The sequence below is a fragment of the Palaemon carinicauda genome, chromosome 10, assembly GCF_036898095.1.
Source record: "Palaemon carinicauda isolate YSFRI2023 chromosome 10, ASM3689809v2, whole genome shotgun sequence".
NCBI lineage: Eukaryota > Metazoa > Arthropoda > Malacostraca > Decapoda > Palaemonidae > Palaemon > Palaemon carinicauda.
The window spans coordinates 30,194,442-30,201,941 of NC_090734.1; positions in this window are offsets into that span (position 1 = coordinate 30,194,442).

A 7,500-nucleotide genomic window follows, 5' to 3' on the forward strand; every position below is an offset into this window, starting at 1 on the left:
CCTGTCTCCCGCTTTGGGGTTTGATGAGTGCCTCTCATGGCTGCCTGCTTTTCGGAACTTAGCCAGTTATTCCCAGTCATATTTTCTTCTAACAAACTGTCTAAAATGTTTTCTATCGCGATCACTATGTCTGCTAATGAGCGATTGTCATCAAACAAATAACCACATATATAGGGGTTTACTAATCTGCGAATATGTTTACGGGCAATTGCTTTTTTTATCACCTTCTGGGAGATTGGAATTACGGGTATCAAACAAATCGCAATCCTGAAAAATGTGAGTTGTAAAACTATGACCGGATTCACCTTCCCGAATTTTGGGTGTGTAATTTTATTTTATGTCGCACCAGGCAAGGCATACTTCTCAATTAAACGTCATTTCATTTCAGTATAACTTCTCAACCTGTCTTGTGGCCAAAACATTACCTCCATTGCCAGAGCATCTTTCAGTAATCTAATTACTTGAAAAACGTTTTCTCTTTCCAACCACCAATTTGTGGTTACTTCAAAGTCTCTCAAAAACAATACAATCGATTGAAACCCTTCATTAGGCTGTTGATCATCAAAATGCCTAACACTTGCCTGGAGTTCTTGCAACTTTCGAACTACAATTTATGTATCTTCACTCGGCTGTGTATGTGTACTTTCACTTGTGTGCGTTTGGGCTTTGCTAATATGCGTCCGATATGCTGTGGTTGTGCACACTTCTCTTCTTATTCTAGGAAGAATCTGTTCATTAACTGTTCTCTGTCATCTAACTTATTTTCCAATTTTTGCGTTCTAATTTCCTGTTTATATTCTTCATTAGCAACGCTATACTCTGCTCTTTCATTTCCCTCTCCTGCAGTAGCAGTGTCTGCTAGGTTAGTTCTAGCATATCTTGGCATATGAAACTTTATATATAAAGAGAGAGAGAGAGAGAAAGAGAGAGAGAGAGAGAGAGAGAGAGAGAGAGAGAGAGAGAGAGAGAGAAATAAACACACAGAAACACACACACATTCATATATGTATATATATATATATATATATATATATATATATATATATATATATATATATATATATATATATATATATATATATATATATATATATATATAATATTATATATATATATATATATATATATATATATATATATATATATATATATATATATATATATATATATATATATATATATATATCAATCAATCAATATACCAAGGCACTTCCCCCAATTTTGGGGGGTAGCCGACACCAACAATGAAACAAAACAAAAAGGGGACCTCTACTCTCTATGTTCCTTCAGCCTAATCAGGGACTCAACCGAGTTCAGCTGGTACTGCTAGGGTGCCACAGCCCAACCTCCCACATTTCCACCACAGATGAAGCTTCATAATGCTGACTCCCCTACTGCTGCTACCTCCGCGGTCATCTAAGGCACCGGAGGAAGCAGCAGGGCCAACTGGAACTGCGTCACAATCGCTCGCCATTCATTCCTATTTCTAGCACGCTCTCTTGCCTCTCTCACATCTATCCTCCTATCACCCAGAGCTTTCTTCACACCATCCATCCACCCAAACCTTGGCCTTCCTCTTGTACTTCTCCCATCAACTCTTGCATTCATCACCTTCTTTAGCAGACAACCACTTTCCATTCTCTCAACATGGCCAAACCACCTCAACACATTCATATCTACTCTAGCCGCTAACTCATTTCTTACACCCGTTCTCTCCCTCACCACTTCGTTCCTAACCCTATCTACTCGAGATACACCAGCCATACTCCTTAGACACTTCATCTCAAACACATTCAATTTCTGTCTCTCCCTCACTTTCATTCCCCACGACTCCGATCCATACATCACAGTTGGTACAATCACTTTCTCATACAGAACTCTCTTTACATTCATGCCCAACCCTCTATTTTTTACTACTCCCTTAACTGCCCCCAACACTTTGCAACCTTCATTCACTCTCTGACGTACATCTGCTTCCACTCCACCATTTGCTGCAACAATAGACCCCAAGTACTTAAACTGATCCACCTCCTCAAGTAACTCTCCATTCAACATGACATTCAACCTTGCACCACCTTCCCTTCTCGTACATCTCATAACCTTACTCTTACCCACATTGACTCTCAATTTCCTTCTCTCACACACCCTTCCAAATTCTGTCACTAGTCGGTCAAGCTTCTCTTCTGTGTCTGCTACCAGTACAGTATCATCCGCAAACAACAACTGATTTACCTCCCATTCATGGTCATTCTCGCCTACCAGTTTTAATCCTCGTCCAAGCACTCGAGCATTCACCTCTCTCACCACTCCATCAACATACAAGTTAAACAACCACGGCGACATCACACATCCCTGTCTCAGCCCCACTCTCACCGGAAACCAATCACTCACTTCATTTCCTATTCTAACACATGCTTTACTACCTTTGTATAAACTTTTCACTGCTTGCAACAACCTTCCACCAACTCCATATAACCTCATCACATTCCACATTGCTTCCCTATCAACTCTATCATATGCTTTCTCCAGATCCATAAACGCAACATACACCTCCTTACCTTTTACTAAATATTTCTCGCATATCTGCCTAACTGTAAAAATCTGATTCATACAACCCCTACCTCTTCTAAAACCACCCTGTACTTCCAAGATTGCATTCTCTGTTTTATCCTTAATCCTATTAATCAATACTCTACCATACACTTTTCCAACTACATTCAACAAACTAATACCTCTTGAATTACATATATATATATATATATATATATATATATATATATATATATATATATATATATATATATATATATATATATATATATATGTGTGTGTGTGTGTGTGTGTGTGTGTGTGTGTTTGTGTGTGTGTGTAAATCACGTATCACCATATCCTTTACAAAGAAACCTTTTTACTATTTCAAACACTCTCAGTACACCTTTCAGTTAGTTGTATGCACAGACTTAAACTTCTTTGGTAAAATATCTTTACGACTTTTTTCGAATTATTAATATTCTCTCTCTCTCTCTCTCTCTCTCTCTCTCTCTCTCTCTCTCTCTCTCTCTCTCTCTCTCTCTCTCTCTCAATTGTAAGTGGGGTAGGGGTGGGGGAGTTAGCATTGAATAGATTGAAGGGGATAGTGTTAAAGTGAAGAACAGTTGGAGGTTAAAAGATTGGGGCAGACCCCATGGCCCTATTTTGTTGGATTTTTGCTGTGACATCATGCCTTGTGGACTTCCAGGAGGTGAGTTCAATTGCCCGCCCCCGAGGGACTTGTATATTCATGTTTATGGTTTTTCTTAGGCTTCTTTATTTAATTGTTTGTGTACTTTTCTTTTTTTGGATTATTTTATTACTCCGGTTTATTACTCCGGATTAGGTTCATCCTGAGCTATGTAAGGAGCTATCCTGTTCCACCAGGAATGCTCGTTTTGTGTTTCTGTAATTTCTTCACTGGTTGTTGCAAGTTCTTGGTAAATGTTTTTGAATATCTCCTAGGTTTGTGTGTCCTTAGATGAGCCTTTTTGTTATCTTCCTCCTCTATAGTTGCTTCGTGATTATTTTTCATTTGGCTAGTTCCGCCTTCCTCGGTGTTGGTGGGTAGGTAGTCGGTAGAGGTGACTGTGTATATAGCTCTCCTTATGTTGTCGCTACTACAGCTAATCTTCCGAGATGAAAACATTCCAATACTCAGCAAAAGATCATATATCATATCAGTAGCCTTGGTTTTACTTCTGTCCTTGAGCACAATCTAAAATGTCATCATTGATACACATTCTAATTGAACTTAGTGAAGACCTTTCTCCGTTTTTTTTTATTAGTCAGGGGTTACATTGCTTAACATCCTCCTGACAGATGCCTTATACGACTTGGTGCTGGTATATAGCTTGGTAAAAGATGTGTTCCAGGTCCTTCATATATATATATATATATATGTATATATATATATATATATATATATATATATATATATATATATATATATATATATATATATATATATATATATATATATATATATATATATATATATGTATGTTAATTTTCACTTCCCTTAGCTGGAATTCATACAAACAGTTCTGTAGGATATGCCACAGCGTTTTACGATTTTAGTTAAGTTAGCGCTACACGTTTTCTTTTTTGATGATAAGGATGAGGGGATAAGCGAGTGTCGGGATTGCCTGATGTTTGTTTTGTGATCTAATTTACACATATTTGCACTATTTTGAATTGAATATTTCTATTGATTGGAAAACTGTATACATTTTTTCTTTGTTTACTTTTTTTGTATGAAAAAGAAGTATTGAGTTGTTACTGAAAAATATTGTATTGTTATTGTCGGCATCTGCCCAAAAGGCCGCAATTTTTGCCCGGCTTGGCGCCTTTGTTAGTTCACCGTAGGCACGCTCTGGAAATGTAAGTTTATTTTTTATGTTAAGTGAATCTTACCTGTGGAATTACTGTATTGTATTTTACATAATTTACATTTTTTTGTATTTACATTCTATTTACAGTATATATATATATATATATATATATATATATATATATATATATATATATATATATATATATATATATATATATATATATATATATATATATATATATATATATATATATATATATATATATATATATATATATATATATATATATTGTTTTACATGAAATTTACTATTTTTTTGTATATTTATTGCTGCTTTTGTTTGCAGTGTCAAACCTCGCTTCTTTGATGGAATACATAAACAAACCAGAGGAAGAGTGTTTGACTTCACCCTTAGTAAAACGCCGATATTCAGAACGTAGCTGCACTGGTGCTGTAGTGTTCTACAGTTTGACGATTACCCAAGCCTGGGTCAAGTAGCGCCAGCGTGGGACAAGTGGACTTCGTCAGCCTTGTGTCTGCAAGGATCGTCTGTTGTGGCCTCTATCATCTGTCGCCATGTCGTCGGTTTCAAGAGCTTCAGCAAAGACCAGCCAGTCGGCGCTGCGTGTGCGCTTGCTTGAGGCGTAAGCAAAGCTTAAGCAAGCTGAGGAAGCAAACAGCTAGAAAAAGAGGAATTGGCTTTGGAAAGGCAAGCCAAAGAACTTGCAGCTGAAGCTGAAATGCAAGCCAAAGCACTTGCAGCTGAAGCTGAAATGTAAGCTAAAACACATGCAGTTTAAATGCAAGCCAAAGCAATTGCAGCTAAACGCAAGAGCCAAGAAGAGATTAACGGCCTGAAGTTAGACTGATAAACTACAGGTAGAGTATGAAACACTGTCTGAATTTGAAACTTCATATGCTGGTTCCGCTGCTAGTAATGCTTCACAACGGGAGAAGAGGGTCTCATCAGCTCAGTTGGATGTCAAAGGGATTGAGCAGTGGAGAAGTGATGTAAATTCTCAATATGAGAGTGGGAGATTCCGCAGGGTTCATGAAGTAGATGTGAATCCTACGAACGTCCACCATGTGACGTATGACCTCAAGGGTCTTGAAGATCATTCAACTCCATTGGTCCCACATGCGACGCCTTTTGTGCCAAGACGTGTTCCCTTAACTCAAGATGTGTCACAAGCAGATCTGCAAACTTCTGAAATAGTAAAGGCTCTTGATTGTACACTAGCTAGTCAGCAAGAACTAAAACGACGTATGCAGCTGCCACAGATAAAGCTGGAGCATTTCAGTGGAGACTTAACCAAATTATCCATGATTAAGAATTCTTTCACCTGGATTGTGGAGTGTAATTCCGACAACCCTGCACGAAGGCTAACTCATCTATACATCTGTTTAAATGGTACTCCCAAGAACCTGATTGAGAACTGTTTCCATCTACCCACTAACATTGGGTATGATTGTGCTTGGGAGATATTGTGTCGTAAATACAAGAACGACAATGACCTGTCAGATGCTTATGTCAAGAAGCTATTTGATTAGAAGGAGATTAATGCAGGTGATATTGATGGCCTGGAAAATTATGCTGCATGTTTGAAGACAGTTAAGGCAGCACTAGGTAATAACTACCATCGAATAGAGCTTCAAGAAACAACGAAGAAGATTGTTGAAAAGCTCCCATACCAACTGAGAGTGAGATGGGTAGTGAAATGCAAGGAACATAAGTTCAAGCTTCCAGCTCTAATAGAGTACATAGAAAAGCAGGCGTGTATTGCCAAGCATCTCTTCTATTAGGGTGCGACCATCGTACCCCGAAGCCTACTGAGAAGCCATCCAAGCCTGTCAAACCTAAGACCATACCTGTACACCACACAGCTTCACCAGCCAGAGGGAAATGGTGTCCCTTCTGCACTAAGGAGAACCGTGAACCTAAAGAGTGCTTCAAATTTGAGAGGTTGAAGCTTCCAGATCGCTGGGAGGTGATAAAGAAGGCAAGATACTGCTTCAGGTGTCTTAATAGTGAACATTCATTTGCAAAATGTGAAGATGCATCCATCTATGAAAAGTGTGGATCTCACAAGCACCATACCATGCTGCCTAGTCCACCTAAGACTGCAAGCAATAAAGATGCGGCCCATGTGGGAGGCAAAATTGCTATCGGGGGCGGTGAGAAGGCAGTTGGTGCTACAGAAGTCGGCGCGACTGCTACAGCTGACAAGAGTGCTGTAGCCCCGAATGTGCAACCTATGCACTCAGTGAGTGCAAGCCAGTTACCTAAGGGAAGAACAACGCTCAAGATCTTACTTGTTCTCGTGAATGGCATCCATGCAACTTATGGATTCATCGACAGTGGAGCTGCCCCAACATTGACAGCAAGAAGCCTGATAGAGCGAATGGGTCTTAAAAGAAGACCAAGCAACCAGATCATGGCAACTGAAGCAGGGACTTTCACTTGTAAGGAAGTTCTGTCCCCACACATTGGTAATATTAATATTGATGAAGGAGAACATGTGATCGACGTGTTCGTGGCTTACAAGATCAACGTGTCTATGGACCATGCCATGAGTCAAGAATGGCTGACTAAGTGGCCACATCTGAGTGACCTAGAAGTAGAAAGTCTACCTGAAGATCATCGTCAAGTAGAGCTGATCATAGGGCTAGACACGACATTGAACAGTGTGATTTTATACTAGCGACATGGGCTGAAGGACGAGCCATCTGCCTACCTGACCAAGCTAGGAAGGGTTGTTTTTGGCCCAACCGGACCCAGATCGACTTCAGGTCCTGTCCCTCTGTTCCATGTGTGCAATGTGGATGATACAACAGAACTTCTGCAACGCTACTTCAACCAAGACTTTTGGGAAAAAGAGACACTCTCAAAGATAGAAGATTCTTTTGAAGACAAAAGATTCCTTTCTTTGTTGGACGAAACTGTTGTCCAGACAGATGGCAAGTATGTTGCTAGCTCACCCTTTAGTGACACTGAGCCTCTACCTAATAACCGTGTCATGGCAGAACGTAGGGCTCACTCCTTAAAGAAGAAATTTGAGGCAAATGAAACATACAAGACTTTATACGTCGAACAAGTAGAGAAGTACCTTTTGAAAGGGTACGCTGAGCTTGTC